Source organism: Hirundo rustica, chromosome 6 (assembly GCF_015227805.2).
Source record: "Hirundo rustica isolate bHirRus1 chromosome 6, bHirRus1.pri.v3, whole genome shotgun sequence".
In the NCBI taxonomy this organism is placed as follows: Eukaryota; Metazoa; Chordata; class Aves; order Passeriformes; family Hirundinidae; genus Hirundo; species Hirundo rustica.
The window spans coordinates 8,536,998-8,557,036 of NC_053455.1; the positions used below are offsets into that span (position 1 = coordinate 8,536,998).

The 20,039-nt window shown below is 41.6% G+C and overlaps 1 protein-coding gene across 2 annotated transcripts in view; it reads left to right on the forward strand.

The window, feature by feature from the left end:
- The window catches only part of AKT1 (AKT serine/threonine kinase 1), a 77,153-nt gene that overhangs the window by 8,617 nt on the left and 48,497 nt on the right, over positions 1 to 20,039 (forward strand). Inside the window, exon 1 of one of the 2 annotated variants that reach the window (XM_040067083.2) lies at positions 2,758 to 2,900. The exons of the other annotated variant lie outside the window; for it this stretch is intronic. The gene's annotated coding sequence lies outside the window, so the exon portion shown is untranslated. Of the gene's footprint in view, positions 1 to 2,757; positions 2,901 to 20,039 lie in introns of those variants that run through there. 2 annotated transcript variants of the gene reach the window in all.

Sequence of the window (20,039 nt, forward strand, 5' to 3'; positions counted from 1 at the left end):
TGATGCTGCGAATTTGTGCCCAAACTCCCTAAACTGTTAAACGTACATTGGCATTTTTTGGATGCCGGGTTTCCTAATCCTTTTAACCTGTTTCCCAATGCCTTTTTGCCCTCTTGGTGTGTGTGGTGACAACTATTTCATTTCACCCCATTGGCTTTACAACTGTTAATTTGGTGTTGTCCTCGTGAGGAGGTTTTTAGGAAGCAATGTTCTATCTTCCTTTCAGCCTGCTGGTGTCAGCCCTGGGAATCTCTTGGGTTTTGTAGCTCTTCAGTTTGTTCGGCTCTGTCTTTGCTGGAGAGTAGCTAATCCACTCTGTGTGTGCGTGTGTTTTGTTAAGTATCTTTTTTTAACAATCTGCATTTATTGTCAGACAGTATCAGTTTGCTGGCTCTGCTAGATCAAGTGCTTCAACCACAGGATGTTTCCAAAACTGATGTCTGATACGGTGAGCTTCTGAAGTCAAGGCATAAACAATAATTAGTGCAGGGAGGGACTGCTAAAGGGGGGATTTGAGATGTAAGAAACATACATAGTTTGTCTTTTCGATCATTTGTAAAACCAAAGGTTGCACTGCATGTGTTCTTTAAAGATCCTAGGGCTTTCCACATGCAAATATTTTAGGTAGTGACTGGCCAAAATCCAGATTGAGCAATGATGTTCTCTCAACCTAACGTTCCCCATAGCTTTGGTTGGATTTGCTGTCTCTTATAGTTCCTGTCCTGAGCAGTTGAACAGCACGGCTGCGTGCAGTTAAACAGTTGCTACATCTCACCCCAGCAGTGGCTTAATTTTGGTGGGTTTAATGATTTGTATATGTATAAATCAGGTTGCAGAGTGCTCTGGAGCCCTTCTGGATGGCAGGTGTAAGTAAGCATAAAGCCATCATTAGCAGGAGCAGGTGTTTCGGCCTGGCAGGGAAGTAGCAGGGCTTTCTAGAAGCGTGGAGTTGTTTTCTTCTGTCAGCATGCTTTACGTTTATGTTTTTTGTTTCCAAGATTAAAAATACAAATGGAGAAATGAAATTAAACATTGCTGCCTGACCGAGAGCTCTTGGCAGTTCTCTAAGTCAGTCACTAAAGGAAGCTCTACTTCCAGTAGTGCAGATGTTTGTTTGTGCAGGGGCCAGTCATGTCCATGACATTCTAACCTCAACCAGGCAGAAATAGAAGAATTCATGAATGAACTTTCCCCTCCCCGTCCCTTTCCCCATTGGCAGTGCTTGGTGCTGTTATTCAAATCCCAGCAAGGACAGGCTCTTGTGACCACTCTTTGTGTAACTGCATGGCTGGACCATTCCAACACGCAAGGAGGAGGTGTGAAGGAGCTCAGGCTTGGTGCACGGCGTGTGTACATTCAGGGTGTGCAGTCCCTGCTTGTGTGGTGCTGAAGGTTCTGTTTAGTGGGAAAGGATGGGGGAAATGGCTCGATGCAGAGGTGCTATAACTGTGATTGAATATGAGGGGAGAAGGAGACAATTATCTGCCCAAATTGCTGCTTGTTGAGCTGCGAGATTATAGGTTTTCTGAATGTATGTCATGAGGATGCTTAATTTTGGTTGTGTGTGGGTAACTTTTTGGAGAGCAGAGGTGTGCCCAAGTGTATTTTACTTGCTTTACTGTTCCATTTTAAAGATCTCATTAGATTTCTTGGATCTTTCTTCTCCCTGTTTATAAAGGTCCTTCTATTGTTTTCAGTCTTCATCCTGGTTTTTTTGGTTTTGTTTTTTTTTTTTAAGTCTTTCTGCATGGCTAACAAAGAGGGGATTGTGCATTTTGATACTCTGTCATCTCTGTCCTCCCTAGTATGTCCGGTTTTCTTATGAGGGCATAAACTTTTGTATGAAAAAAAGGAGTCTTTTGGAGGCAGTGAAAGAGGGGGAGGGAAAAATATACTGACATTTGAAAAAGGAAATACAAAAATCTCCATTTCTCAGTCTGAGAAATCTGAAGCAATTATAAAGGAGCTAGAGTGACCTGTGCATTCATCCATTAATATTTAGCATGAAATGCAGAGCTATTTTGTTTTTAAATAGTATATTGACACCACATAGTAATTTTAACCATGAAAACCATAACATGTCCTCCAAATGCCAATTTTTATGGACTTAAGGCAGGTAAAACTATTTGACTGATGGAGTCTCTGGTTTACAAGCTAATGAAAACTAATAGAGGCCCTTAAATGAGAAATAATACATAAGATACCTACTCCACTTCTGGATATAGTACCTTTTTTTTCTTGGTTGAAGAATTATTTCTGTAATGAATGGAGTGATGCAGACAACCTAATAAATTACAAGTGGCCTGTTGTGATTTCTCTTGCTATAGCTTCATTGCATAAAATGGGTGCAAGATCCATGTGTAAAATACAAACCAGGACTAAAATGCTGATTGTTGCTCTTTTAACTTTGTCTGGCAGAGTAGCACAGATGGTGAACTTTAGCTTTGTTATTTTGAGCACAGGTTCATACTTCCAGTATTCTGTTAGTGTGAATCAAAAGAGGATTTTACAAGATATGACCAGATAGATTTTTAAGCCAGGGAGTCTCTGGTGTTGCTGTTTTTCTTCACCTCTTCTTTCTTCTCTCTTTTCTGTTCTCACCATGTTCCCTACCTCTTTTTCTGTGTGTATGTATGTGTGTGTGTTTTATTTTGGGGTGTTTTTTTGTTCTTACCTTGGCTTGTGTCTGTCCCTGGGATGTAGTGATGCACTGTCTTGGTGACCTGTGTAGTCAGAACCTTTGAGGTTCAGATTAGTTGAAGGATCGTCTGGCTTTCATGGTATTTCAAAGAATGGCTGTGGCACTTGATGCAAAGGATCCTAAGAGCCATCTGAACTCTGAAGATGCCAGCTATAGAGGGCACAGCTGCTTCAGAGGAAAAGCTGGGGGGAATGGAAAGGTAAGAAACAAGATAGGGGCTGAACAAAAAACAGAGTGGGGCTGAATGAAGAATGGAGTGGGGAAGTTGTGACAGAGGGAGAGAAGCTGATGCTGTTTCTAGAGCTGAAGGGTTGGGTTTATAGGGAAATCTGTTGCTCTTCTTGTTGGAAACAAAAGATAAGCTGTGTCAGTTTGTGGTTTTCCTTGTGTGTCTCTTTTTCAACACAAGGGGCAATAGTTTTGCAATTCCAGCTCTTGGTTGCTTTCATTTTGCTTGTCCTCTTCTGGGAAAAGGGGACTGGGGAGGAACCAGGAAATTGTCAACCAATAAATCTGACCTTGGTGGTAGGCAAGATGCTAGAAACATTAAGAAAGGATGAGATCACAAAACATCTGGAGAAATATGAGCTGATAATGGCTAGTCATCTAGACTTTTGGAGGGTTCTCTCATCTGATGGAATTATTTGTGGCGAGATCATAGGAAACAAGCTGGATCCAATGCATTGTAAAAAACTTGCTCTGGATGACAGGGGAAGTCAGAAACTGAGAATCAGCTGGTGCAGTGTAACTGTACTGTACTTCATGTTTGGAAGAGCTGGTGTAGCCTAGAAATGGCTCATCTTCTTTTCACAGAGCAGACTACTTCTCTTTGAGTGTTTTTGTTACTTTCCAGCATTCTTTCAGAAAATTTTTTTTCCAGAACATTTTTGCATGAAACCCATTCTTTAATCTACAGCTTCACATTTTTGAAGGGTGACATCCAAATGTTTCTTTCTTCAGTAAAAATTACTTCCAAAAACTCTTTATTCCAATACTTTCACATAATACTTTCAGTTCTTTAGGGAAGTGATGCTGGGTTAGATGTGTTTCTCATTGATTGTAAACTGACTGGAACTCACGTGCAAGTGACACTGAACACTCTCGCTTTGAATGGCAAAGAAGAAGAGCTGGGATGTTGATGCCCACGTTATTTATATCTGTCCTGGAAGTTTACTTTCATATTCTGTTTCATTGCACATCAGAAGCTTAACAAACTAGGTCTCAATTTTATCTCCAAAAGTGGAGTAACGTCATAAATTAATGTAACTTATTATTAAAAGGGATTTGAGAATGAGGGATCTAGGACGTTGCAAGCCCTGTAAAAGCGAGCCTGGGAACGCTTGATACAGTGGATCATGCAGAAAGTGCCTGTATTGGCTTTGATTTTCTTTTTCATGGTTCCTTCCTTTTCAAAAAGGGAAAGGCAGGCCTCTGAAAAAAAAGAGAAAAAGCTGTCCATGTTTTCTGTTCTTTTTTCTCTCAGTAGGCATGTTGAGAAGTCATCAGGTTTGGATGTAGGAAGAAAGAAGTACTGAGTGAGTATGCTATTCTGGGGTAAAGAGAGAGCGAGAGAATAAAGCTTGCTTGTTGTTCTTGCAGGGGAGGTTTTAGGCAAGGTGCTGTGGTGTGCAATTAAAATTTGGCGCCTTGTCCTCGCCTGGAAATGTCTTCCCCTGCAGCCCCTGTGTGGATGCCAGAAGGTTCCTTCCCTTCCAGCTGGTGCTGCTGCCACTGTGTAAGCACCATCAGTTGCACTCCCTGTCTGTGCCTGTGGCTGCCCCTGCCCAAACTTGCTCCTGGTTATCCTTCATAGCCTGCACTTTGCCATCTGGAAAAGCTGGTGAGGACTTTGATGCTCTTAGAGCAGTACATGGTGACATGTGGTGTCTCTCCTTTCATACACTTTCTGTGTTACTAATAATTCTGTTAAAAATTGGGATGGTGGTTGGTGCCAGATTCATTTGGGAAACAGACCTTGATACCTGTTGGGGAAAAAAAAAGGATTTGCTTAATATCTCAGCATCTAATTTTAATGTATTTTAAAAGAGAGAGCATTGTAAAAACCAAATATCTGTCAGCCGTGTAGGGATTTTCCCCTTTTACATATTGGAGGAGTCAATTTACTGAGAAAAAAGTTAGTTAAGTCTTATTTAAAAGTCATCTCTCATGGGGGAAGACAGAGGAGAGATTATTATTTTCATATGTATTATGTTGTAGGTACAATGTGCTTCTTAAAGAGGGAACAAAAACCAGGAAACTATGTGAGGAAAGAGGAAGAAAAATAATGGAGAAAGAAAAGCACCATATTAGGTGTGAAGTAGTGTGTTTTTGTGAGAAATATTTACTGCAACTGAAAGGGGGAAATAATGAAGACTGACTTTGAGTGCAGTTGGTAAGCATGCTACAGACCTCTGCAGTTATTCTCCCACCTCTTCCAGTCGAGCCAAAAATGTGAAAAAGATAGCTGGTCAAATAACATTGTGAAATTTGTCAGTTTATTCAAAAGTGCATGGTCATATTTGAGGACATCCGAGGTAAACAATCATCACAGACTGTGGGCAAGTCAGTTACTGTTTCCCCAAGTCTCTTGGGTAAGCTGGGAGAGCGTGTTTTGAAGTGCTGTCCAAAACCCAGGCCTTTGGTGTACTGCATGTAGAAATACACTTTGGAGTCAGTGGTTCTGTGCATGCAGTGGTATTTCTTGCTTATATTGAGACTGAGTGCAGCATCTGAGTCATTCTTGGGGCTGTCAAATCAGTCTCCTCTGCCTGCACTTTACCAATGGACTCCTAATGAGAACCACAGGATGAGCATGCCAGAGAAGTGGGCTTTGTGTTGATGGTGAACCACAGCCTTCGCAGGAGATACCTGTTTTGGGAGGGAGCCCCAGCCATAGAGTGGTTGGGGTTGGAAGAGACCTTCAAAGATCATCTAGTCCAACCCCTTTGTCATAGCCAGGCACACCTTGCACTAAGTCTAGACCATGTTGCTCAAAGCCCTATCCAACCTGGCCTTGGACAGTTCTAGGGATGGGACATCCTCAACTTCACTGGACTGCTTGTGCCAGTGCCTCACCATCTTCAGAGTGAAGAATTTCTTCCTTAAATATTATGTAGTCTAAATCTGCTCTTCTGTATTTTAAAACCATAACCTGTCACAATAGGCCCCAATCAAAAGCCTTTGTCAGTCTTTCATAAAAGCCCTCATTATGTATAAAACGTGAGCAGTAAGGTCTCTCCAGAGCCTCCTCTTTTCAGGCTCAACAGCCCCAAACTCTCTCAGCCTGTCTCCATAGGAGAGGTCCTCAAGACAAGCATTATTTGCTGATGGAGACTCAAGAGGTCAATGCTGGTGTGCCTTGAAGTGAACTTCAGGTGCTGGTGGAGGTCAGGCTGCTTACAGCAATTGCTGCTAATTCTCAAATTTTAAATGCAGCCTGTATGTTTATGTTGGTTTTATAAATCACTTCCCACCTGTAGAAGTCACAAGATTTTGAAAGTTTTGCTTGTTTTTCTTCCTGAAGCAGACAAGCTTGCTAGTCCTCGTGATGTTGAGAAGAATTGGAAAAGATAACCCAGGTGCCTGTTTCATGGTTTAGACTAAGCAGAACAAAAAGAGCTGTTTAATTGCTTGTCACAAAAAAGCTCAAAAAGATAGAAGATTTGAAATAATTTGTAGTGTGTGTTTTAGTTTTTTTAGCCTCCTAACCTTACCAGTATTAGTACCCTGCTATTTCTGCAATTGAGTCAGAGCATCTGGGGATCACAGAACACATCCTGATTACACTTCAGAAAGCAGGCAATATGAAAAAATTAATTTCTGATTATCTTGACAGGTCTAATTGTTAATAGAAACAAAGAAATGAAACTGTATTTGAACTGCTTTTTAATTTATCAGACTTCCCTAAAACAAATCTTCAGATTTAAGAGAAAAAAATCTTTAGTTAAAGTTTTTTCCATGTCGTCCCATACAAGCCTTAGTATGTGCCATGTTACAAATGACTGCTTTGTGCAGACAGATGTAGTTAGACTGGTGTGGAAAATATTTACACTTAGTAGGGCTTATGCCCAATATTGCAAAGCTACACACAGTTCTGTATGTTTTTGGTTTTATGCTTGTGTTGGGGCTTCTCAGTTGGAGTATTAGTAAATAGTTACACCCTTGAACAACCTGTTAAGCAGCTCAAAATCCATTGCCAGGCCTCTGCAGAGTGGGAATACAGCCTTTTATTTGCTGGTTGCTCTTCAGGGGCTTCCAGGCATAAATTGTCTGGACTGGTGTTTTTTTACACATCACAGGTATCCCTGCACCTCTCTGTGGTCAATAAACCATCTATAAACTATCATTTAACTAATTGAAAGTGTTTTCTTTGTAATGCAGATTGTTTCTTTGTCTTGTTTTATTATTTTTAACTTCTGATCATGCAGTCTCCTTGCCTTCCTATGCTCATTAAGTAGAATATAAATTTGGGATCACCAAGGAATAATTCAAGACTCAAATGTGTAGTTGCACAGATTTAGCTGTATTAAATGTTTATTATTCTACTGGAAGTTTATGCAGTCTGGAATCCAGTTGTGATTGTCTGTGGTGACAGGATTTGGAAGTAGTTTTCTAGGTGGACTGATTTCTGGACAAAGGATATGAAGTCCTATGCCACTGTAAATTCACTGATCAGGTCATTCTATGGGAAGTGCTCTTCATGATTCTGGGGCAGTGTATTGACAGTACCACAGTTTAGATCATCATGGGGTTTTTCCATTTTTTTTTTTTTTAAGATACCCTGCCTTTTTTACATGGCTTTTACTAAAAAAACAGCTTACCTGCTTTAATCATAGAATGGATTGAGTTGGAATGGACCCTACAGATCATCTAGTTCAAGCCTCCTGTCGTGGACACCTTCCACTAGACCACGTTGCTCAAAGCCACATCCAAACTAGTCTTAAACACTTCTAGGGATGGAATATTCACAGCTTCTCTGGGCAGCTTGTCCTAGCACCTCACCACCCTCAGCGTGAGGAATTTCTAACCTAATCTAGTCTAAATCTTTTCTCTTAGTCTGAAACCATTCTCTGTCACTGTCTGCCTGTGTAAGAAGTCACTCTCTCTTTAATCCTTCTTAAAGAATAAAATCGGTGACTTGGGTGTTATTTTTCAGACAGTGAAAGAGTAGGATACTATCTGACATTTTCAATTTGAAATTTTCTTTGCATCAGGGATAGTTGTAAATCTGGTCTTCTTTCCTGGTGTAGGTATGTTTTTACTATGGCAAGAACATTTGAAAGGTATATATAACTGGTGTATCTCCTCATGTAGAAGTCAAAGTTGCCTTATCACTTCTTATCACTTGCGTGATAAGAAAAGCATTTATTCCATATAAGAACTAGGGAAAAAACTGCATTTTCGTTTGTGGAAAACCGCTGCAAACTTGCTGGCAACAACCTCCAGCTGACTTGCAGTATCTCTATAATGCCTATTGAACACTTTTGTGACAGCTTGTTTCTGTTGTTTCTGCTGAAGTTTAGCCTGTAAAGTCAAGATATCTTGATCTGAGAGATGGGAAGATTGTTTAAATTACATCATGATGGAAGAATAGCAGCATACTTAGCTTTAAAGCCATTCACAACTACATTGGCACCCCTTTGTTATACAGTGTAGCTGAAAACGAACTGCAGCAATAATGAACCAATCCATCTAAATCACAGCAGCTGAACAACTGACTGTTCTATCTCAAAATGCAAATGCTTTGTGCAGAATGGATTTAATTGTAAATGTTTGCTTAGTAGGGAATATGAGCCTTTTAGTTTGTGACAATAATTGTGAATACAAAGACCCACAGAATTTTAGGGTTTACATAGCTTGTCCCTGTTCTCATAACAATATTTCAAAGTCACTTTTTTAAAATGTACCATTTGGCTTTTTTCTAGCCAGTGAATAGAACTCTAAATGCCCAATCTCCAAGTGGTGTTTTGGAAACTCGAGGATAAATTTAGCTGGTATGTACTTAGTTCAGGCAGAATTTTCGTTATATTGCTTTCAGATCTATGTTAGGGCTTTTATGTAGCTTCAGATAATAAGAGGACAAAAAATGCTGACTTTCAGAGCTTGAATTTGTTTTGCTATGCAGAAATGCCAAGTGTAACTTAGAGTATTAAGCATTTTCTTTGAGGTTCTAGTAAGGTGCCTCTCAAACAATTAAAAGGTTACTGTGAGGAATTTCTTTTCTAGTCAAACTAACAAGCAAAACCCCTCTGTACTAAAATCTTCATTCTTTATTAAATTCCTGAAGCCTGTCTGCTTGAGTGCAGCTCAAGACGGTGAATCTCTCTCACTGATTTGAATGAATTAAAATAAAGCAGCATTGTCATTTTGGGATAAGAAAAAGCTCACTGAGCTTCATAAAAAAAAAGGCGAGAAAGCAGGAGTACCTGCCTCCAGGCTGTTCTTAGGTATCTCTGTAAGGAAAAACAGATATAACTTGGAAAACAGACACAAAATGTGCGTGTTTATGCCTCTTTTGGCATTTTGTGTGTTCTTTAATAGCCTTCACATGTGGATTAGTCCTTCTGAAAAAAAAGGCAACGAAGCCCCCTGAAGAATAGGCCTTTGTGACACTGGAGAAGTTTACTGTGCCAAAGTTATGGTAAGAATTTGTAAATTTTGGCTGCTGAAGTACTTCCTTCTCCTGCTATGTTTTTATGTTCAGAGCTTGTAAGTGGGGAATGGGGGGTGTTTTTTGGTTTGATTTTTTTTTTTTAAATGACAATGCAGACATTCATTTCACAAACTAAACCGCCTGTCCACATGACGCTGCTGCTGTATATAAACGCCCTGTTGATCTTGTTCTGCAGAAGTGTTTGTTGGGCTTCCTGAGTCATACAGAAACGCTCTACTGCTCTTCTTGGGCCTGTGCTGTGGACTTGGGCTGTATCTGCTCAGATTTAGTTTCCAAATTAACATCCCTGAAAGATATGTTTTTACTTGGAACAAGGCCCTTGAAGTTGGGATGTTTTTCTATGTCTCATTTTCTCTCTGTGTTTAAAATTTTTCATTCTGCTGTCTTGGGAGTAGGTTTTGTCTTGGTTAAAGCTAGGGAAGGTGTTTGGTACTTCACAGTTGCAAGCCTTTCTTCCTCTTACGTACGATGTTGTTTCTTCACACAGATCTTAGTTTGTGGCAGGCAGTAACTCAGGCTGAAAGAGCTGTGCAGAGCACACAGGCCTAAGAGGACGCTGGTGGCTGCACTGCCAGGTGAGCCTTCCCAGCAGCCTGGGATGCAGTGACAAGCTGTGCAGCACAGTTGACTTCACAGGGGTTTTCTGGAGCAACCAAGGGCAGAATTAGAGTCCAAGGCTGGACTGTCATGGTGACAAAATATTTAGAAAACATTTTCTTGCTTGAAACAAAAGCTTGGATTGTGCAACACAAAGTACTGTCCGAGTGTAATAAATGATGCTGTGTGTTTTTAAAGGGTTCTGTGTGTTCCCTGGCTGTCAGCTCTTGCCAGATTCAGCACATTCAGGTAAAATGAGACATTTTTCCTCTAGACTGTTGCTTTTACAAGCTGGGTTAATTTTCACCCTTTATGCAGTGAGGTTGCAAAGATGTGGCAGCCAAATGTGAGGTCACATTTTGAACACAGTGGGGACAGCCCTGTTGAAGACATGCAGTGGAGCAGTGTCTTCCCTTCAGCCATGGTGGCTCAGCTGCATTAAGAGCAGTTGCTTAAAACTTAAACCTTGTAATTGGCATAGACTGATCTGATTTCTAGTGTGCTCTGTGACTAGACTTGGTGATTGCTTTTATTGGGTTAGAAGGTGCTGTTCTTGCTGCAGTAGGAACTCTTTGTTCTGTAGGTGTTTCATCCTTCTGTAATAACTCACGTAACTCTCTTTTTGCTAATGCCTGAGGTTTTGTGATACCCCAGTCTTACCAATGTCTACTCTCTGACTTGAGCAGAAGCCACGAGTCTGAAGTGTTTGTAGAAGATTGTTCATAAGGAATAATATAAAATGATTTTAAGATGAGCAAACCTGTGAGAACAGAGTGAAGACTGCTAGCCAGCCATGTACAGTTCAGTTCAGCACACTGCACCGTTTGGAATTAATGCATATTTTTCCCAATCTAGTCTGTGTTTCCTGGGTAATATCAGTTGTAATTTCAGAGAAAGCATGATTTTACATGTATCCCGCCTTCTCTGCTTAGAGCAGCAGGTGGCCAGATTTCTTTCTGAAAAACAGTGACTTGTCTCAGCTCTACAGCAGCTCTAAGCAGATCAGCTGCAGAGACTTTTTTAATCTTCAAAGTTGATTTTTTTCAAAGTTCCTGTAGTTGTTGGACTATACTGTTATTCTTGAAAATGGAAAACAAAAGCTAAACATGGAGGGGGTGAATATACTTTTCTAAGGTTTGCATCATCTTGCATTTTTGTATGCTTGGCATGTAACCGTGTCCCATTCAGAGTGCTGCTCTGAACAGGGCAGAGCTCGTTCTTTAGGCTGCTGCTTTGTCCCTACCACTAGTTCCTCTGTTGCATTGAGCTACAAAACCAGCTGCTTTTGCTTTTCATACCTATTTTTACCATCTCTAATTTGCTATTAAGATGTTAACTTCTGCCTCCTGTTAGCGTAGCATGCGTCTATACTGTGACTACAACGTAGAAGCAAGCAAGCACTTACATGCTTTCTCTTGTGCTACCCTTTCACACTTGGGAAATGGTCCCTGTAAACAGCTGCAGTGCTGCTTTATTATCCTCTTCAAAAGCTCTGGCTCCTTGTGTTGCTTATAAAGGCCCCAATGAACTTGTAATGTGTGTGTACTGAGACTGCTGTTCCCAGTGATGCCCAGTATCGGTCCCCCTTTTTGTGTGTGTCTGTCTGGCTTTCCATTGTCCCTGTCCTGTGACAGTCAACTCTGCAGAACAGGGACTGTCTCATTGTTCCATGTGTACAGCAGGTGGCTCAGATCCAGATGTGTATCTGAAGCTGCTGTGTACTGCTGTAACACAAATCATTATGTTACAGAAAAGCTGCATCTAAAATGGGAGGAAAAAAAATCAGATACACTGTAATGAGTTTTATGCACTTTTAAGGTTTGGGGGTTGGTATTTTGTTTTTTTTTTTTAATTAATCCTCTGAGATGTTACTGGTAGGATTATGCAGAAAATGAATATTTAACTTCTCTTCACATTTTAAGAAAACTTTCCTATGGCCAGAGGAAGGCTTTCTTCTCGTGAGCTGCTCCAGGCTACCAGGAGCAGGCTACTTCACAACAGCTCTCGTTGGTTTCTTGGAGAGGTTTGTTTATTCCTGTGAATAGAAGTGGGTGTGCTTATGGCAAAACCTCATGTTTCTGGAGACTTTCCTCTTTTCAGGCATTATTTTAGAAAGGGAATGGCACACAACAGGATGTGTAGTTGTAGATACATGTTCACGCTTCAGGAGCCATGCATACCTTTGTGACCATGTACAATCCTGTGCTTTTTTCTCTCATCGTTCATGTGGTGAAATAAACAGTGGAGGAACAGTGGATTAATTTCTCTTTTTTATGCCCAGAACGCACAGAGAATGTATTGATACTCATCTTTCTGTTGACTCTTAAAATGCTCAGACCAGTTATTGGAGGTAAGGAGATAAAAATGAGGGCACATGGCCAAGCAGGCTTGAGATTTTATTCCTCAAATTTGATTGGAAAATTGCAGTTTGGTGAAATTGCATTTGCTATATTTCTTGTGTTTGTATGTTTTTTTAGTTCTGAATTACCTACATGCACTATTAGTCTTAGGAATTTTCTAATAACATTCTGAGTGTCCCCACTTTGGGAAGGGTGATCAGACCAGATCGCCTTAAATGGCTCTTTTTAACATATTCTGTGATTCTTGACCGGTTTAATACTGGGATATTGGGAATCTCATGCAAAACCCACCTTGATTTTGAAGGAGAATAACAACTCCATTTGTAGAGGTGTTAGGCTTTATTTTTCATATTCCTTGTGATGGCCATCAAACAGAAAATAAATAGCAGTTCCTTAGTTGTCAGCAGGCCTTTTCATTTTTCAGTGTAGGCTGGTCTGTTCAAATACAGAAGTTGGGATTTTTCAAGGGAAAGGTTCAAAACTTGAAATAATAAACAAATGTTGCTTATTTACTACTTTTTGTAAGTGTTCTGGGTCTGAACCCAAAAGTTGCTTTTTGCTTTAATTGCTAAGTTGTCTAGTTTATTAAGATTGCTGTGTAGCTGTGAAGCTGCCGGAAGTTTTGCTTTCATTTGTTTATTTGGCTGTTGTTGCTGTGAGGCTTGCTGTCAGAAAGTAGAAATGTTTCTAACCTCATCCCAGCTTTTCTCCTTCACTTTTTTATAGTCCTGGTATAAAAGAAAGGGGAGAAATTTGGGAATAGCAGGATGTGTGGTGGAACTAGCTCCGTTCTTTCTGTTCACCTTCAAGCAGGGATTCTGTTTTGTGGCTGATAGAAGTCAAATTAGGTGCCTGATGGTGCTGCCTTCAGAAGAAGCTGGTTGGCTACAGCTCCTTCAGACTCTGGCAGAGGTTGGCTGCAGCTCCTTCAGACACTGTGGCAGAGGAGGTGTGCGTTAGATGCACATTTTATTGCTGGTGGATGGAGTTTACAGCTACAGCCTGTTGTGGAAGTCGAGGCCTGGGCCGTGAGGTCCAGCTTATCAGCAGCAATTGACAGAATAGTTCATGGATAGCAGAGGTGGCCTGGAAGTTCCATCATGGCTGATCTGGTGTCCTCAGCTACCACCAACTCACAGATTGCTTCTTAGTGGCTGTGTCATTCATCAAGGCCAGTTTGTGATGGTTTAGCAGTCTTGCCATTTTTTGACCATTGAGATGAGCAGTCACCTTTTGGAGTCAAATTCAATAAACCAAATGATCCATAGTGGGATGGATCTCTGCTGTTTGTTCCAGGGTAATAGTCACCTCAAACAGTTGACTTTAAATGCTGCTTTATGAATGCCCATAAGTTGTAGATTATTTCATAACAGGTGCTCTGGATGGTTGCAACTAGAGTCCCAAAGGACAGAGTAAATTTTGGACCTGATGTGCTATTTCACTTAGAAAAGAAAGCCTTTGAGGGCAGGGTTGAAGCCTGGCTCAGCCCAGAATGGGAAACCTTGAGCAGTGTGCAATCTCTGGAATTTGTTTTATCTGTGACAATATTGTTGTGTGAAGTCTGGAGCCAGGATCTCCATATGAAACGACAGTGTTAGACCAGTGTTTGGATCTGTGTATGAAATGAGATAGCTGTAGTACCAAAGGGACTTTTAAAATTTCTTATTGTGTAACCTAAACTCTGTAGAACAGGGAGATTCTTGAAGGATGCATGTCTAATACCAGTTCCTATTAAACTTTCACTAATCATTTAAAAATTGTACTTAGAATCTGCTGTGGTTGTTTTTTATTTTCTGCTTTGAAAACTTGATACGTCTTCCTTCCTTTTCCCACAATACCAGGATAGTGGTGGTTATTTTGGAAATTGTTTTCCTTGTTCAGGTTTGGACTTCTGAATGCAAACAGCCCTTACATCTGATACCCTCTGCCATTTTTCTTGGGCTGGAAATGCTGTTGCTAAAAGGCATATCCATTACCTGTTCCTTGTGGCTGTGGGGAGCTTGGTGGGTCAGTCAAATAAAGGCACAGCATCTAGGAGCTGAAAAGGTGTCTGGTGCTTGAGGATACCGTCCTGGAACTGAGAATCGAAGCCAGTCTTCCCCTGCTCTGCCACCAACTTCCTCCTTATACAATCACCTCAGACAGGGTTATTTTTCTCTCTCTGTGCCCCAGTTCCCTATCTGTAAAGTGGTGATAACAGCACTTCCTTACTTCATGGGGATGTTGGAGGACAAATGCAGCTCAAGCTGTGGGGCTCTTGGATATTGTGATAACTGGGAGCACAGATGGAAGAAGGGAAGTGTTCCACATAAAAGCTTTCTGTTCTTTGAGCCCAATGGTAGATTATGGCTCTGATGTGAGTGTGGCTTCCACTGAAGTCATGGGTTGATTGGCGCCATGTCCTTCTTCCTTCTTCCAAAGGTTTCCTTGCTCACTTCTGTGTGCCAACAGGGAAAGCCCTTAACATCCTTCTGGATGTGAGGTTTTGGGTCCTTGGCTGCAGGCTCTGAGAGCCCAAGAGCCTGGGTGAGTCTTGCTGTCTGTTTTCCAGCCTGGCCTGCTCACAGTTACTGAATGGGGTGTGTGCTTCTGGCACCAGCCACCCAGGGTATTTCACAGACTAACTCACACCCTGGAAGGAGTTAAAAATACGTATGAATGGATTTTCACTTGCGAAATCCAGACTACTGTAGCAATTACTCTGAGCAAACCCTGGACTGGAGTATGACCAGAAGAAAGCAATTGTCCCCGACATAACTGGTTAAATTTCATAGAAACCACATCCTTTGTGTTGCCACTGACAACATAACATTCCTTAATGTTTGATTTCAAGAAAAGCTTTATTACCCAGCTGTACATGCAAGCGTACTTCTAAAGAATTTCTGTTCAGAGTCACCCCAGAGTGAAGCTTTTTCCATTTTATTGTGGACTTTATAGTCTTGTTTATATACACTACAAACAGGTAAGAGACAGGAAACCTATCTGCTTAATATGTATGTTGTGACGTGTCTGAAAGGAAGGAGGTGGTGAGTTGAATATTTGTTCAATTGAATCTTGCTCATGCAAATGTGTTTGGTTTTGGAAGCTTTTTAGGCCAGGAGGTAGAAGCATACTTCATTTATTCCTTGCTCCTTGGAATATGGGGCTCATGTCATCTTTCTTGTTCACCTGCCTTGATAAATTCTATATTTAGCTGTCTCTGCCCATCCACTTGAACAGGACAAAAATAACTTTAGTGTAATCCATCCTCTCTGTCCTTTCCTCTCCACCCCTTCCCTCCCCTTTCCTTTCCTGCTGCTAGGTTTAGGGCATTCAGTTGTTTGGGAAGTGGTGTTTGTTTTGCTTTGTTTCCTTACGAGTAGGGTTGGAGGGCTGGAGAAAACATTTATACTCTGGCATAAAATTGTTGTGAGGAGTATGCAAACTGTCAGGAACACTTCCTCCTCTCTTACAACATTTGCTGAGGGGTCAGAGTGTGTGCAGAGTGTGTGGAGGGAGGTGGAGCAGAGAGGTTGGGAAATGCCTTGCATGTGGCATACATCTGTCTGACAAAAAGCCAACCGTGCCAGGGGATAAATGGACAAACAAACAGTGTTTCAGTTCTGAACTCAGAGGTTCAGGACTTAAAGTTTGCGCAGGAGCAGCCCTTCAGATAATTTCCAATTGGACCTTGACTTGGGTTGTGCAAATACGTAGTAGCTACCACAGAGGAGTCTGTCCTCTAAAACCCTGCCTGGGAGAGGATCTGGGCACAGGCTGTGCTTTGCATGGCTTCTCCTGTGTCCCACAATGGACATATATATATATTTGTGTGTGTGTGCATGTATACACAGTGTAACACAGGTCATCACTGGCCAAACCCCGAGAAGTATTTAAGTCATAACCCCTTGCCTTTAGCATGAATTAAGGTGAAGTAGCATCTGTTAATCTGACTGTGGACATTGGCTATTTTTGGATTGGATGAAGAATGTCCACTGAATTTACCAAAACACTTGCTGTCTATGTTATCTGAAATACTATTGTCTTCCACTATTAAGCTGATAGGGATTTAAGGGAAACAGTATTGTTTTGGTGAAACTGCTTTGAAATGCAGCCTGCCAAGTTCTTGTATCTTGAGCTGAGTGTTGGGTATGTTGTTCCTGACAGACACGTTGTCTGGAGATGCAGAGGGGACTGATTGTTCTGACAAAAAATGTTTCTTTTTTGACTCAAGCATTTTTTTTATTAAAGATGTTAAAAATGAGGGTGATGTAGAGCAGAAAGATTGAGGGAAAACCCTTTAATTGATGGCTAATAAAATTCAAGTTGCTTTTTCATTAAATTTTTAAAATTTTTAATTTCAGTAACTGCTTTGCAAGACCGTGAGAAATTTTCCTTTTTTTTTTTTTTTCCTTATTTTTGCATTCATAGACTTGCTGCAGGACAGGACGAAGAAAGAGTTGGTTTTGAAAATTGGTTACAATTTTAAAGATTAAAATTCTTTGCTTTTCCTCCTCTTTTGCCTGTGTGCCAATGAAAGCCTGAGCTGTGTGGCAGTGTCAGAGTTGCAGTGCAGCCCGATTTTGACTTGCACCCTGAGTGACTGAGGTGTGGACAACTGATTGGAGGACACTGATCATGTAGGGTCTTCTTTGGTGTGAACTGTGTCAGGCAGTACAGTGGAACCACTCACCAGACCTTGCTTGCGCTCAGGAGCGAAAATCCTGCTTTGAACGTCCACGCTGTGAATTTGTAATAGGGCTCAGTACCAGAGCCCACCGCCCCTCTGTGCGGTGGTGTCCGATTGCCTTGGCCCCCATGCTCAGTCCTGCTTTGAAAGCAAAGGGCACTTGAGTTTCTAGGAATGTTAATTCCTTACTTTGCAAGCACAAATACGCGCTCTGTGTGTTTGGAAAGGAGTGGGCCCCGAATTGAGAGCTTACACTCCCAGGCACGGTGTAATCCTGTTAGGACTCGGGGCTGCTGCGATGGTCCTGGGCAGGCCGTGCTACCTCGCAGGCATCTGCTGCTCTGCCAATCGAGTCAAGTCAATGTCCTCAAAACTGTAATTTACACTGTAATGATGGATTACCCTTGTCATGGTTTACAGAATTTTGTGTTGTGTGTTTAATAAAAGAAAACACTTCCTAATGCTTATTATTTCTGAAGTCCGGCACGTCTGAACTAAAGCTCAGCGTATGCAAGGCAAACTATGCTTTAATTTTACAATTGTCTGATGGGACTTTGCGATTTATTTGTTGTTACTTCCTTAATGATGTTGCAGTCAGAGGCACTGTTTTGCTAAATGTTGTGTAAAAAGTAAATTGTAGCACAGCAGATGTTGGTATTTGGATGGATGTCGGTGCAATGGGGGGACAGCAACAGTCATCTCTGTCAGCTGTCTTCAGGCTCGGCAGGCCTGCTGCGTGGTTACTTTGGTGTGTAAAAACAGCTCGTTTTGCAACTGGGAAGTTTGGCATTACATTTGGCACTGAGCCATGTAGCTGGGTTAACACAAGTGTTTATCCAGTGATTTTCTCAAAATTGGTAACATGGAAAGAATGTTATGAAACTTCAGTACAAAGAAAGGGTGAATATGCATGGATCTCTTTCTAAAAAGGATTGATGTTTATAATCCTGAATTCTATTTCTAAAAAATTCCTTTTATTTCCCTCAGCCCTATCTTTTTTGCTTTTTCGTCATCATCCTTTTTCCAGCTTACTGTTTACAGTTTCCTTTTTGAAGATAAGGACATGGAGGCATACCTGATGAAATGCCATAAGCACTGTTCTCTCCATCGTAGATGTCTTCATTGTTTAGAAATGGGAAAATGATTAAATTAGGAAATTTGGATTCTCTGATGAGGGGAAGAAAATCTTATAGAAAAAACATTTTCTCAAACCAGTGATAGTGATCCAGTAGTGGATTTGTGCTTAGTTAATTTTGTAGTTGAGCTACAACTTTAACACCAAATATAATACTAGGACAGTTATTTTCATTTGGGTCCTTTGTTCTCTCTCTTCTTCTTCTTTTTGCATTTTTTTAAAGAAGAGGGTGTTACCTGTACTGTCCAATTTCTATAGCCAAATGTGTCTTCATTTAGAAAACCATAATTTGCAATAAGTCTGCCCACAGCCAAGGTTCATTTAGTGTGCGGTGGATAAATGAAAATTGCAAGTGTTCAGTGACTGCTTTTTGGAAACATTTTTGTCTCTTAGTTTGATACTCAGGCTGTAATCCTGAAGTTAAAAAGGTTTTCTCGCAAGGGATGGGGAAATAAATGTGCAGAAGCATTAATAGGGGAATAATCTAAACCTTATAGCTTCCTCACACCAGAGGGTGATACAGTTTTGGTGGCCAGTGAGACACTGGAAGATTTTCCTGTGAGTGTTGGCTGTGCTTGTGAAGGAGCAGGGTCAGTGCAGCGATACTGTGCTCACAGCCAGGCTCCAGGTTAGCTCTCTGGAACATACCTACATGTCTGTGTGTATCTAAAGGCTATCGCTTTGATATTTCAACTTGCTGGATTCGGCTGCGATCAAGAACGAGGTACTAAGTGAGGAGCGTACTCTCCCCGCTGACTGGGTACTACCTGCGCTTCCAGCTGCCTGCATTGGTGCTGGGCCAGGAGCAGGAGACTGGTGATGGCCACAGGCACAACTGGCATAATCTGGGGTGGGGATGAGGCCACGGCCTCTCCCTGCCCTGCCTGTGCTCTCAGCCCAGTCAGCACCTTCCCTTCTGCCTGTCAGAGACCCAGCTTGTCCAACTTTGTCTGATGCGGCTATTTCAGCCAGAATTGTAGCCACATCTTAACTCATGTCTAGCACAGTTTTCTGCCTCCCAAAGGTGCCCCCCCCCACCCCTTTTCTCCTCCTGCTCCCTTCCCACCTTACTGGCAGCAGCAGGGTTTGCAGGGTGGCCTTGGTTGGCTTGACCCCTGGAGCAGCAGAGGAGCCCCCAGCAGCTGCCACCTGAGCTGGAAACATCAGCTCAGGGACCAGTGGCAGGAAATGCTGTAAAACAGAGGGTGTGCTCAGCATAGAGCAGTGCTTGCATGCAGGCTTTTCTGTAGGTGTGTCTGTACCTTCCTTGCCAGAAGTCCCTGAGGCATGAGCATAGCCCCAGATGGCCTTCAGGAATGTTACCCCATGTGACCTGCAGGGCTTTTTCTCTCTCCTTAAAAAAAAAAAGAAAAAGAAAAAACAACCAAGAAAAAGCAAACAGCTGTCATATGAGTTCAAAGCTTTATTTATGGTTTTCTGGTGTTCTCAAACTGTGGCAGTATTACTTTACTGGAGAGCTGTTGTAGTTGTTGCAAGTTCTGCACCTGATGGGTTATCTGTAATGTGGTTAGGCAAGGGATGTGTTCTGGAGTTTGTTTTGCTTCTGTTCTTTAGGGACATCCTGGTGAGAGTGGGAAGATGGAACTACAGAGAGTGAACTGTGCTCAGTTATGGGATGGGGCTTTAAGGAGTCGAGTGGATGAAGGAATGTGTGTGGTGAGGAGCAGTCGTGTGCTGTGCTGTGCTTGGAAAACCAGGTATGGAGAAAAGGTGGGGCCAATGCAGCAGTCCCTGACCTCAAAAGATCCAGTGAGGCAAGTGCCAGATTTGATGCCCACAGAAACTGGTGCGAGTTTAGGGCAGGCTGGAGGTGATGTTTGTTTTTTCATTGCTTATAGGAGCAGTTTGAATAGAAAAGATTGGAATTTTTGCTATGTCTTCAC